General features: G+C 39.3%; 1 pseudogene; it reads right to left on the bottom strand.

Annotated features, from left to right (window-relative positions):
- Positions 1-721: 721 nt before the first annotated feature.
- LOC126944129 (zinc finger protein 726-like) overlaps positions 722-14,890 on the bottom strand; it is a 37,642-nt pseudogene continuing 23,473 nt past the window's right edge.

Below are 14,890 nucleotides of genomic sequence, written 5' to 3'. Positions count from 1 at the left end.
TTCTCTGATGCACAAGATTTGAAGAATAAGTAAAATATTTGGTACATGCTTTACATTTGTAAAGTTTTTCTCCAGTGTGAATTCTCTGATGTATAGTAAAATGTGAACTAGAATTGAAGGCTTTGCCACATTCTTTACATTTTTATGGTTTCTCTCCAGTATGTATTATTTGATGTTAAGTAAAGTGTGAACGATGGTTAAAGGCTTTGTCACATTCTTTACATTTGTAAGGTTTCTCTTCATTATGGATTATCTTATGGTTTCTTAGACTTGACAATTTACTAAGGATTTTCTCACCATTATTACATCTGTGTGACTTTTCTCCAACATGGATTTTCTGAGGCTGAGTATGTTTTGATGACTGCATAAAAGTTTCTACACACTTGATACATTTGGCAGACTTCTCTTGAATATGGATACTCTGATGGATATGGTTGGTGCATTCATGAAAGACTTTCTCACATATTTTACATTTGTAATGGTTCTGTAGAAAATGAGTTTTCTGATGTCTTCTGGGGCTTATGCCTTGGCTTAATGTTGTATCAGATTTATTGTACTGATTTTTCTCTGCAATACAAATATACTGGTAGAGACCTGCCTAAAGGCTGTCAAAATTTTATCATATGTGTGATGTTTTCCCAAATTATCTATTTCGTGACTTGATTAATCAATGATGAATGAATGAAGACCTTTCTATATCGATCACAAGCAGAAGGAGATGTTATTTGTTGGTGAAACAAACTTTTAACAAAGGACCCATCAAATTGATCATATTTAGAAATCACCTCTTCATTTTTAAATCTTTTCTTTTCAGAAATATTTGACTGAACATTTACTCTAATTCTATGTTTTAACTGGTTTACAAGATTATTTGAAATGTGGACTAAGTCACTATTCAGATTTTCCAAATTTTCTTTCAAAGAAAAGGTATGTTTCAAAAATTGATGTTGACATTTAGTTGCAGAAACACATGGATTAGAAAAAGCAACTGACATAGATGGAGTTTTTTGTTTTTGACCTCTTATAGCAGTGACGTTTTTGTTACAGGTAGTTGTGCTACATTTTGTATGTCCATCACAACATCTGTTGTGACTGCCATACTTACCCTTACTTTCCCACTCTTTCCTTAAGTGTAAATTCTGAGGGCCACAGCTCCCATATCTATCCAATATCAATTTTTGGAATGATGCTTCTATGCACTTTTTTCTCAAGAGGCCTTGAGTATCATGAGAAAACATATCTGAAAGATACCAAAAGTTTTAAAAATTCCAATTATTAAATTCAGGTGAAAATACTTTATAAATGTAATATACCAAATTATACCACGTTGAGAACACCATGATAGTTGAATCAAAAACTTGAGGTCCCTTTGTTTTCTCAATTGATATATGAACTTAAATATATTAGCGTGACTAAAGCCAGTTGAGTTTGCGGCGCCTAGGTGAACACAAAGCCAAGAATGGTCGCATTTAGAAGGAAGAAAATTTGTTGTATTTGTGCACCACAGCACAGTGCAGTTACACAGAAATTTTTCACATTCTGTTTTGCCCCCAGCAAAGAAAAGAAAAGGAGCAAAACATATGTCCAAAGTTCTGGGTTATTCTGGGGCTAAAGATTGTTCATTGCTTCCTTTAATATGTGGTGCTGAAGAAAATGGTGATATAGTTGAAATGACATGTTGGGTCAACTGAGAACAAAGATGAATGCTTATTTCCACAACAGAAAGAAAGTAGTGACTATGACACTCACCAAAGGGAGAGATTAAAGGCTCTTAAGAGAAAAAAAGGCAAATCTTTTTAATAGGAAAATACACACAGTAGTCCAGAGAAGACACATCCTGACAACAGTTTGAAGAATTTCCCAGAATGACTAGAGTGGCCTGACAGCTATCAGTTTTCATCTGTAAAAATTCATTCCATAAAAAATGGAATAGGTAGCTGTTTCTTACTTGATCAAAATATCAACAAAACCACAAAACATCAAAGTACCAAAAAACACAGCTAAATCAAAGGACCAAAATGAAAGTGAATCTAAAGAAGTAGAAATCTATTAATTAACATATTAATATCCAAGTGAAGTTAGAGTAGTAGAAATCTATTAGCTAATGCCGAGACCAGCCCGGTTGTGGAGACCCTAACCCAGCAGCGCTAGAAGAATTAAAGACACACACACAGAAATACAGAGTGTGGAGTGGGAAATCAGGGGACTCACAGCCTTCAGAGCTGAAGCCCCAAACAGAGTTTGACCCACATATTTATTGACAGCAAGCCAGTGATAAGCATTGTTTCTATAGATTATAGATTAACTAAAAGTATTCCTTACAGGAAACAAAGGGATGGGCTCTGGCTAGTTATCTGTAGCAGGAACATGTCCTTAAGGCACAGATTGCTCATGCTATTGTTTGTGGCTTAGGAATACCTTAAGTGGTTTTCCATCCTGGGTGGGCCAGGTATTCCTTGCCCTCATTCCGGTAAATCTACAACCTTCAGCGTGGGTATCATGGCCCTCAAGAACATGTCACAGTGCTGCAGAGATTTGTTTATGGCCAGTTCTGGGGCCTGTTTATGGCCAGATTTGGGGACCTGTTCCCAACAAACTAATTTTAAATTAATTTAAAATATCTATCTTTGCCTTATAGAGAAGTTCTTACACTGTCATCGGGCCAGAGTGCAATCACAGCTCAGTGGAACCTTGAATTCCTGGCCTAAAGAAGTCACCCTCCCTAACTTTCCCAAGCAGCTATGACTACAGGAATGTACCATCACATCTGAATACTTTTAAAATTCTTTGTACAGACAGGGTCTTTCTAGGTCACCTAGGTTGGTCAAGAATTCTTGACCTCAAGGAATCCTACAGCCTCAGACTCTCAAAGTGCTGGGATAAAACCAGCAACTATGCCTGGCATTCTCTGTCTTCTTTAAGAAATGAGGACATTGGACCAGGCGCGGTGGCTCAAGCCTGTAATCCCAGGACTTTGGGAGGCTGAGGCGGGCGGATCACAAGGTCAGGAGATCGAGACCATCCTGGCTAACATGGTGAAACCCCGTCTCTACTAAAAATACAAAAAACTAGCCGAGCGAGGTGGCGGGCGCCTGTAGTCCCAGCTACTCAGGAGGCTGAGGCAGGAGAATGGCGTAAACCCAGGAGGCGGAGCTTGCAGTGAGCCGAGATCACGCTACTGCACTCCAGCCTGGGTGACAGAGCAAGACTCCGTCTCAAAAAATAAAAAAAAATAAAAAAGAAATAAGGACATTAAGCCAATAATCATACAAAAGGACAAGGATATATTACATAACGATAAAGGGTTCAATTCAATAAGAATACTTAAATATGCTAAATACCTATGCACCAAACTTTGGAGCACCAAGATTCATAAAACAAGTACTTCTAGTCCTAAGAAAAGAATTAGCCACATAATAACAGTGGTGTACTTCAACACCCCATGGACGTCATTATATCATTGAGGCAGAAAATAAACAAAGAAATTTTGGACATCAATTCCACATGACCAACTGGACCTAATAGGCATCTACAGAATAGACCAATTGGGCCTAATAGACACCTACAGAACACTCAACCCATCAACCATAGAACACATAAATCCTTCATATGCACACAGGACACACTTGATGATTGAACCTATACGCTCAGCCAGAAAGCAAGTCTCAATAAATTTTAAAAAAATCAAAATCATACCAACCATACTCTTGGACTAAAATAGAATAAAAACAGAAAACAACAAGCAGATCTCTCAAAACTACAGAAATGCACAGAAATTAAACAACTGGCTTCTCAACAACTTTTGAGTAAACAATAAAATCAAGGAAGAAATCAAAAAGTTCTTTGAATAAGTGAAAACAGAGAAAACACATACTAAAATCTTTGGGACACAGCTAAAGCTGCATTAAAAGAAGTTTATAACATGAAATGCCTACTTTAAAAGTTAGATCTCAAATTACTGAGGTAACATCATATGTAAAGAAACTAGAAAAAGAAAAATAAGCTGAGCACAAAGCTAGCAGAAGAAAAGAAATAACTAAAATCAGATAACTGAATTAAATTGAGACCCCAAATTCCATACAAAGCATCAGCAAAACCAAAAGTTGGTTCTTTGAAAGGATAAACAAGATTGATAGACCACTAGCGAGGTTAACAAAGAAAAACAGAAGATCCAGATAAGCACAATGAGAAACAACAAAGGGAACATTGCAATCGACCCCACAGGTATATAAAAGATTCTCAGAGACTTATGAAGACTTCTATGCACATAAAGTAGAACATCTAGAGGAAATGAATAAATTCCTAGAAACACACAATCTCCAAAGAGTGAATAGGGAAGAAACTGAAACCCTGAACAAACCAGTATCAAGTTCTGATATTGAATCAGTAATAAAAAATCTACCAACCAAAAAAGAGTCCTGGACAAGATGGATTCACAACTGAAATATGCCACAAGTACAAGGAAGAGCTGGTATCAATTCTACTCAAACTGTTTCAAAAAATGAGAAGGAGGGACTCCTCCCCTCTCATTCTATGAGGCCAACATCACTCTGTTACCAAAATCTGGCAAAGACACAATGAACAAACAAAACAGCAGGACAATATAGCTGATGAATATAGAAAAGTCTTCAACAAAATACTAGCAAACCAAATCGAGCAGCACAGCCAAAGTTTATTTACCACAATTAGCTAGGCTTTATTCCTGGAATGCAAGGTTGTTCCAGCATATAGAAATCATAAATGTGATTCATCACATAGAATTAAAATTTAAAAGCCGGGCACAGTGGCTCATGCTTGTAATCCCAGCACTTTGGAAGGCTGAGGCAGGCGGATCACCTGAGGCCAGGAGTTCAGGAACAGCTTGGCCAACATGGCGAAACCCTGTCTCTACTAAAAATATAAAAATTAGCTGGGTGTGTTGGTGCGTGCCTGTAGTCACAGGTACTCGGGAGGCTGAGCCGTGAGAATCACTTGAAGCTGGGAGGTAGAGGTTGCAGTGAGCACTCCAGCTTTGAGGATAGAGCGGGACTCTGTCTCCAAAAAAAAGAAAAAAAAAAAAAGAAAAAAAAAATCACCATTTCAATAGATGTAAGATAAGCTTTTGATAAAACTTAACATCTCTTAATGATAAATAAAACCCTCAATAAACTAAGCACTGAAGAAACATACCTCAAAATAATGAGAGCCATCTATGAGAAACCCACAGCCAACATACTGACCAGGCAAAAGCTGGAGGTATTCCCTTTAAAAACAAGAACAAGACAAGAATGCCCACTCTTACCACTTCTATTCAACATAGTAAGTACTAGCCAGAAAAATCAGTCAAGAGAATGAAATAAAAGGCATCCAAAAAGGAAAAGAGGAAAGTGACATCATGTCTGCTGATATGATTCTACATCTGGAAAGACTGTGCCAAAAGGCTCCTAAAACTGATAAGGAACTCCAGTAAAGTTTCAAGATGCAAAATCAAAGTACAAAAATCAGTAGCATTTCTATACACCAATAACATTCAAGCTGAGAGCCAAAACAAGAACACAATTCCATTTACAATAGCCACACACACAAAGAAAATACCAAATACCTAGGAATAGATCTAACCAATAAGGTTAAAGATCTCTACAAGGGGAACTATAAAACACTGTTGAAAAAATTATAGACAACATGAACAATTGGAAAAATATTCCATGCCCATAGAAGAATCAACATCATTAAAATGGCCATACTACCCAAAGCAATCTAGAGATTCAATACTATTCTATCAAACTACCCGCGTCATTTTGCACAAAATTAGAAAAATACTATTCTAAAATTCATATGGAACTAAGAGTCCAAATAGCCAAAGCAATCCTAAACAAAAAGAACAAAGCCAAAGGCTTCACACCATCCAACTTCAAACTAAACTATAAGCCTACAGTCACCCAAACAGCAGAGTACTGGCACAAAAACAGACACACAGAAGCAGCACCAAGATGGCTGACTAGAAACAGCAGGGTTTGGAGGCTCCCATCGAAAAGAACTATAATAACTGTGTGAATCCTTCACTGGCAACCAAGGTATCCAGGTTCTCCCATCAGAATTGACTAGGAGGCTGGCATGATCCACAGAGAGGAAGTAATAACAGTGTGGTGTGGCAGCCCATCTGAGGGCCACACGGGGCAGGAGAGCTCCCTCCTGCCAGCCAAAGCAGGTGGTGAGTGAGGATGCTACCCAGCTGGGAAAAGCATGCTTTTTCCACGGAACTATGCCACCCATGGATCGCAAGATCCCATTTGTGAACTCACACCACTAGGGCTTAGCATCCCAACCCTGGGGCTGTGCAGATTCTCAACAGCCTCTCAGCTGGAATCTGCTTAAGCCTGCCAAGCAGCTGGTGGGAGGAGCAACCAGCACCACAGCGGCGGCTGCCTGCTGTCTAAGCCATTTGAGCCCCTTGGTAGAGGGGCAGCAGCCAGCACTGGGACTCACAACTGCCTAATACGCTAAGCTCAATGGGTGGGGGAAGGGCGGCATCCATCTCTATAGCTCCAGGCTGCACTTTTCCCCTTCTGGAGTCAGAGAGGCTGGTTGGCTTGGTCCCATGATATGTTCCCCACAGCCCAACACACTGGCTGTGGCAGACTGCAGCCAGAGTGCCTCTTCAGGCCTGACCCTGACCCATCCTTCCTGATTGTGCCAGGCTTCCCTGCAGGAACTCCAATAAGTCCAGCCAGAGGCTCAGGGAAAGAACCCAGATCTCCCTGGGCCTAAGCCCCTAGGGGGAGGGGTGATGGCAGTCTCTGTGGACCAGTAGACTTAGCCTTTCCTACTGGTAGTTCTGAGGGATCCAGGCAGCCCAGACAAGTGGGTTTCCCCCCAGCGAAGTACACCCCTCCACCAAGGGACAAAGTGCTTCATTACACAAGTTCTGTTCCATGTGCCACCCAACCGGGTGAGACCCTCCAACAGGGGTTGTCGGACACCCTATACAGGAGCAATCCTACTGGCATCAGGTTAGTGCCCCTTGAGTTCAGAGATTCCAGAAGAAGGAGCAGGCATGCATCTTTGCTGTTCTCCAGCCTCCCTGAGTGACATCTCCAGGCACAGGAGTAAACCAGATGAAGAGTCTTAGGCCTCTGAGCTCAAGACCTGTACATATACATCCAGATGGCCTGAAGCAACTGAAGAACCACAAAAGAAGTGAAAATAGCCAGTTCCTGCCTTAACTGATGACATTCCACCATTGTGATTTGTTCCTACCCCACCTTAACTGATCAATTAACCTTGTGACATTCCTTCTTCTAGGCAATGAGTCTCAGAACTTCCCCACTGAGCACCTTGTAACCCCTGCCCCTGCCCGCAAGAGAATAACCCCCTTTAACTGTAATTTTCCACTACCTACTCAAATCCTATAAAATTGCCCCACCTCTATCTCCCTTTGCTGACTCCTTTTTTGGACTCAGTCTGCCTGCACCCTGGTGATTAAAAAGCATTATTACTCACACAAAGCCTGTTTGGTGGTCTCTTCACAAGGATGCATGTGACAAATAGGGCCTGAAGTGAACCCCCAGCAAACCGCAGCAGCCCTAAAGAAGTGGGACATGACCATTGAAAGAAAAACAAACAGAAAGCAACAACAACAGCATCGACAACAACAAAAAGCCCCCACAAAATCCCCATCCAAGCATCAGCAGCCTTAAAGATTGAAACCAGACAAACTCATGAAGATGAAAAAGAATCAACAACAGCAAAAAACCCCAAAAAGCCACAGTGCCTCTTCTTCAAATGATTGCAACATCTCTATCAAGGATGCAGAGCTGGATGGAGGATGAGACAGAAGAATTGACAGAAGTAGGCTTCAGAAGATGGGTAATAAAAAACTAGGCTGAGCTAAAGGAGCATGTTCTAACCCAATGCAAAAAGCTAAGAATCTCGATAAAAGGATAGAGGAGTTTCTACTAGAATAAACAGTTTAGAGAGGCGCATAAATGACCTGATGGAACTGAAAAACACAGCATGAGAACTTCATGAAGCATACAAGTATCAATAGCCAAACCAACCAAACAGAAGAAGGGATATCAGTGTTGAAAGACCACCTTGCTGAAATAAGGCATGCAGACAAGACTAGAGAAAAAAGAATAAAAGGAATGAACAAAGCCTCCAAGAAATATGTGACTTCACAAAAAGACTGAATCTATGATGGATTGGAGTATCTGAAGCAGATGGGGAGAATGCAAACAAGCTGGAAAACATACATCAGGATATTATCCAGGAGAACTTCCCCAACCTAGAAGACAAGCCAATATGCAAATTTAGGAAATGCAGAGTCTACTGCTAAGATGCTCCATGAGAACATCAACCCCAAGACACATAATCATCAGATTCTCCAAGGTTGAAATGAAGGAAACAATGTTAAGGGTAGCCAGAGAGAAAGGCCAGGTCACCTACAAAGGGAAATCTATCAGACTAACAGCAGACCTCTCAGCAGAAACTCTATAAGCCAGAAGAGATTGGGGGCCAATAGTCAACATTCTTAAAGAAAAGAATTTTCAACCCAGAATTTCATATGCAGCCAAACTAAGCTTTTAAAGTAAAGGAGAAATAAAGTCCTTTCCAGACAAGCAAATGCTGAGGGATTTCATTACCACCAGACCTGCCTTGCAAGAGCTACTGAAAGACGCTCTAAATATGGAAAGGAAAACCTGGTACCAGCCACTGCAAAAACACACCAAAATGTAAAGACCAATGACACTATGAAGAAATTGCATCAACTAGTGTGCAAAACAGCCAAATAGCATCATGATGGCAGGATCAAATTCACACATAACAATATTAACCTTAAATGTAAATGGGCTAAATGTGTCAATTAAAAGACACAGCATGGCAAATTGGATAAAGAGTCAAGACCCATTGGTATGCTGTATTCAGGAGACCAATCTCACGTGCAAAGACATATATAGACTCAAAATAAAGGGATGGAGGAAAATTTACCAAGCAAATGGAAGAAAAAAAAAAGCAGAGGTTGCAATCCCAGTTTCTGACAAAATAGACTTTACACCAACAAATATCAAAAAAGGCAAAGAAGGTAAAGGGAACAATTCAACAAGAAGAGTGAACTATTCTAAATATATATGTATCCAATACAGGAGCACCCAGATTCACAAAATAAGTTCTTAGAGGCTTACAAAGAGACTTAGACTCCCACACAATAATAGTGGGAGACGATAATACTCTACTATCAATATTAGACATATCAACAAGACAGAAAATTAACAAGGATATTCAGGACTTGAACTCAGCTCTGGATCATGTGGACCTAAGAGACATCTACAGAACTCTCCACCCCAAATCAACAGAATATACATTATTCTCAGTGCCACATGGCACTTATTCTAAAATTGAACACATAATTGGAAATATAACACTCCTCAGCAAATGAGAAAGAACTGAAATCATAACAAACAGTCTCTCAGACCACAGTGAAATCAAATTCGAACTCAGGATTTAAAAACTCACTCAAAACCACTCAATTACGTGGAAATTAAAGAACCTGAGAACCTGCTCCTGAATGACTCCTGGGTAAATAATGAAATAAAGGCAGAAATCAAAAAGTTCTTTGAAACCAATGAAAACAAAGAGACGGCATACCAGAATCTCTGGGATGCAGGCAAAGCAGTGTTAAAAGGGAAATTTACAGTACTAAATGCCCACATCAGAAAGTTAGAAAGATCTCAAGTCAATACCCTAACATTACAATTAAAAGAGCTAGAGAGGCAAGAGCAAACTAATGCATAAGTTAGCAGAAGACAGGAAATAACAAAGATCAGAACAGACTTGAAGGAGATAGAGACATGAAAAACTCTCCAAAAGATAAATGAATCCAGGAACTGGTTTTTTGAAAAAGTTAACAAAATAGACTGACCGCTAGCTAGACTAATAAAGAAGAAAAGAGAGAAGAATCAAATAGACACAATAAAAAATGATAAAGGGGATATCACCACTGATCCCACAGAAATACAAACTACCACCAGAGAATACTATAAACACCTCTACACAAATAAACTAGAAAATCCAGAAGCAATGGATAAATTCCTGGACACATACACCCTCCCAAGACTAAACCAGGAAGAAGTAGAATCCCTGAATAGACCAATAACAAGTTCTGAAACTGAGGCAGTAATTAATAGCCTACCAGCTAAAAAAAGCCCAGGACTAGATGGAGTCACAGCTGAATTCTATCAGAAGTACCATGAGGAGCTGGTAGCATTCCTTCTGAAATTATTCCAAACAACTGAAAAGGAGGGACTCCTCCCTAACTCATTTTATGAAACCAGCATCATCCTGATACCAAAACCAGGAAGAGAGACAACAAAAAAAAGAAAACTTCAGACTAATATCCCTGATGAACATTGATGCGAAAACCCTCAATGAAATACTGGCAAACCGAATCCAGCAGCACATCAAAAAACTTATCCAACGCAATCAAGTTGGCTTCATCCCTGGGATGCGAGGCTGTTTCAACATATGCAAATCAATAAACATAATCCGTCACATAAACAGAACAAAAGACAAAAACCATGTGATTATCTCAATAGATGCAGAAAAGGCCTTTGATAAAATTCAACATCTCTTTGTGTTAAAAACTCTCAATAAACTAGGTATTGATGGAACATACCTCAAAATAAAAAGAGCTATTTATGACAAACCCATAGCCAACATCATATTAAATGGGCAAAGGCTGGAAGTATTCCCTTTGAAAACCAGTACAAGACAAAGATGCCCTCTATCACCACTCCTACTCAACATAGTATTAGAAGTTCTGGCCAGGGCAATCAGGCAAGAGAAAGAAAGAAAGGGTATTCAAATAGGAAGACAGGAAGTAAAATTATCTCTGTTTGCAGATGACATAATTTTATATTTAGAAAACCCAGTCATCTCAGCCCCAAACTCCTTAAACTGATAAACAACTTCAGCAAAGTCTCAGGATACAAAATCAATGTGCAAAAATCACAAGCATTCCTTTACACCAACAATAGACAAGCAGAGAGTCAAATCATGAATGAACTCCCATTCACAATTGCTACAAAGAGAATAAGATACCCAGGAATACAGCTAACAAGGGATGTGAAAGACCTCTTCAAGGTGATCTACAAACCACTGCTCAAGGAAATAAGAGGGGACACAAGCAAATGGAAAAACATTCCCTCCTCATGGATAGGAAGAATGAACATTGTGAAAATGGCCATACTGCCCAAAGTAATTTATAGATTAAATGCTATTCCCATCAAATGACCATTGGCATTCTTTACAGAATTGGAAAAAACTACCTTAAATTTCATATGGAATCAAAGAAGACCCCATATAGCCAAGACAATCCTAAGTGAAAAGAACAAAGCTGGAGGCATCACACTACCTGACTTCAAACTATACTAAAAGGCTAAAGTAACCAAAACAGCATGGTACTGGTACCAAAACAGATATATAGACCAATGGAACAGAACAGAGACCTCATGAATAACACCACACATCTACAACCATCTGATTTTTGACAAACCTGACAACAAGCAATGGGGAAAGGATTCCCTATTCAATAAATGTTGCTGGGAAAACTGGCTAGCCATATGCAGAAAACAGAAACTGGACCCCTTCCTCACACCTTAAACAAAAATTAACTCAAGATGGATTAAAGAATTAAATGTAAAACCCCAAACCATAAAAACCCTAAGAAGAAAATCTAGACAATACTATTGAGGATATTGCCATGGGCAAAGACTTCATGACTATAACACCAAAAGCAATTGCAACAAAAACCAAAATTGACAATTGGGATCTAATTAAACTAAAGGGCTGCTTCACAGCAAAATAAACTATTATCGGAGTGAATAGGCAACCTACAGAAGGGGAGAAAAATTTTACAATCTACCCATCAGACAAAGGTCTAATATCCAGAATTTACAAGAGACTTAAACAAATTTACAAGAAAAAAACCAACCCCATCAAAAAGTGGGCAAAGGATACAGGCAGACACTTCTTAAAAGAAGATATTTACACAGCCAACAAACATGAAAAGAGGTCAACATCACTGATCATCAGAGAAATGCAAATCAAAACCATAATGAGACACCATCTCACACCAGTCAGAATGGCTATCATTAAAAAGTCAAGAAACAACAGATGCTGGTGAGGCTGTGAAGAAATAGAATGTTTTTACACTGTTGGTGGGAATGTAAACTAATTCAACCATTGTGGAAGACAGTGTGGTGATTCCTCAAGGATCGAGAACCAGAAATACCATTTGACCCAGCAATCCCATTACTGGGTATATACCCAAAGGAATATAAATCTTTCTAATATAAAGACACATGCACACGCAAGTTTATTGCAGCATTATTTACAATAGCAAAGAAATGAAACCAACCCAAATACCCACCAATGATAGACTGGATAAAGAAAATGTGGTACATATATACCATGGAATACTATGCAGCCGTAAAAAGGAATGAGATAATGTCCTTTGCAAGGACATGGATGAAGCTGGAAGCCATCATCCTTAGCAAACTAACACAGGAACAGAAAACTAAACACCATATGTTCTCGCTCATAAGTGGGAGCTGAACAATGAGAACACATGAACACAGGGAGGGGAACATCACACACCAGTGCCTGTTGGGGGTTTTGGGGGTGAGGGGAGGGAACATAGAAGATGGGTCAATAGGTGCAGCAAATCACCATGGTACACATACACTTATGTAACAAACCTGCACGTTTTGCAAACCTTTTTTCTGTTTTCTGCATGTAACAAACCTGCACATTTTGCAAACCCCCCCACACTTTTTTTTTTTTTAGAGGAAACAAAGAAAAACAAAATTAAAAAAAAAACACACATAGACCAATGGAACAGAATAGAGTACCCAGAAATAAATAGAGGCACACACTTACAATCATTGGATGTTCCACAAAGTCAACAAAAATAAGCAATAGTGAAAGGACCCCCTATTTAATAAATGGTTCTGGGATAACTGACTAACCATATGCAGAAGAATGAACATAAACTCCTACCTTTCACTGTATAAAAAAATTAACTCAACATGATTAAAGATTTAAATTAAGATTCTCAAAAATAAACATACTAGAAGAAAACCTGGCAAATACCATTCTAGACATTGACTTTGGCAAAGAATTTATGGCTAAGTTTTCAAAAGCAATTGTAACAAAAACAAAAATGGACAAATGGGACCTAATTAAAGAGTTTCTGCACAGCAAAAGAAACTGTGAACAGAATCAACAACCTACAGAACTGGAGAAGATACTCACAAACTACGCACCTGACAAAGGCCTAATTCTAGAATCCATATGAAATTTAAATTAACAACAAAAAAAAAACCATTAAAAAGTAGGCAAAGGGTGGCCAGGCGCGGTGGCTCAAGCCTGTAATCCCAGCACTTTGGGAGGCCGAGGCGGGTGGATCACGAGGTCAGGAGATCGAGACTATCCTGGCTAACACGGTGAAACCCCGTCTCTACTAAAAATACAAAAAACTGGCCGGGCGTGGTGGCGGGCGCCTGTAGTCTCAGCTACTTGGGAGGCTGAGGCGGGAGAATGGCGTGAACCCGGGAGGCGGAGCTTGCAGTGAGCCGAGATCACGCCACTGCACTCCAGCCTGGGAGACACAGTGAGACTCCGTCTCAAAAAAAAAAAAAAAAAAAAAAAAAAAAAAGTAGGCAAAGGGTAAGAGCAGACACTTCTCAAAAGAAGACATACAAGCAGGCAACAAGTATACGAAAAAATGTTACACATCACTACTCATCAGAAAAATGCAAATCAAACCACACTGAGATACTATTTACACCACTCAGTGATTATTGAAAAGTCAAAAAACAGATGCTGGCAAGAGCTGTACAGAAAAGAGAATACTTATACACTGCTGATTGAAATGTAAATTAGCTCAGTGACTGTGGAAGACAGTTTGGAGATTTCTGAAACAACTTGGAACTACCATTTGACCTAGCAATCTTATTAGTTAGCATATACCTAAAGGAAAATGAATTGTTCTACCAAAAAGTCACATGCACTCATATGTTCATTGCAGCACTATTCGCAATAGCAAAAACATGGAATCAGCCTAGGTGCCCATCAATGGTGGACTGGTTAAAGGAAATGTGGTACATATATACCATGGAATACTATGTAGCCATAAAAAAGAATAAAATCATGTCCTTTGCAGCAACATGGATGCAGCTATTGTCCTAAGTAAATTAACACAGGAACAGAAAATCAAAGACCATGTTCTTGTAACTGGGAACTAAACATTGGGTACATATGGACATAAAGATGGGAAAAAGAGACAATGGGGACTTACAGAGGGGGAATAAAGGAAGGAGGCAAGGGCTGAAAAACTACCTACTGGGTACTATGCTCATTATCTGGGTGACGGGATTATTCATACCCCAAACCAGTGTCATGCAATATACCCCTGTAATAAATCAGCACATGTACACATTGAATGTAAAATAAAAGTCTAAAGTACATCAAAAAAAAAAAAAAAAAGGAAAAGAAAAAAATGGAGTCTTACTCTGTCACTCAGACTGGAGTACACTGGTACAATCATAGCTCAATGTAGCCTAGCCTCAAATTCCTGGGGTAAAGTAATCCTCCTGACACAGCCTCCGGAGTCACTGGGACTACAGGCACATGCCACAGAAACTAATAAAAAAAAAATCTTAGACATGGGTTCTTGCAATATTGCCCAGGCTGGCCTCAAGCAATCCTCCTGCCTTAGCCTCCAAACTAGCTGGGATTACATGCACACGCCACTGTGCCTTGTAAAATATCTATTTTAAAGATGCTCAACCAGTTAAAGGAGAATACAGAAAAATAAACAAAAGACGACAAAAATGCATGAAGAAAATGAACT

The sequence above is a fragment of the Macaca thibetana genome, chromosome 20, assembly GCF_024542745.1.
Source record: "Macaca thibetana thibetana isolate TM-01 chromosome 20, ASM2454274v1, whole genome shotgun sequence".
NCBI lineage: Eukaryota > Metazoa > Chordata > Mammalia > Primates > Cercopithecidae > Macaca > Macaca thibetana.
This window is presented reverse-complemented; position numbering and strand designations above follow the sequence as displayed.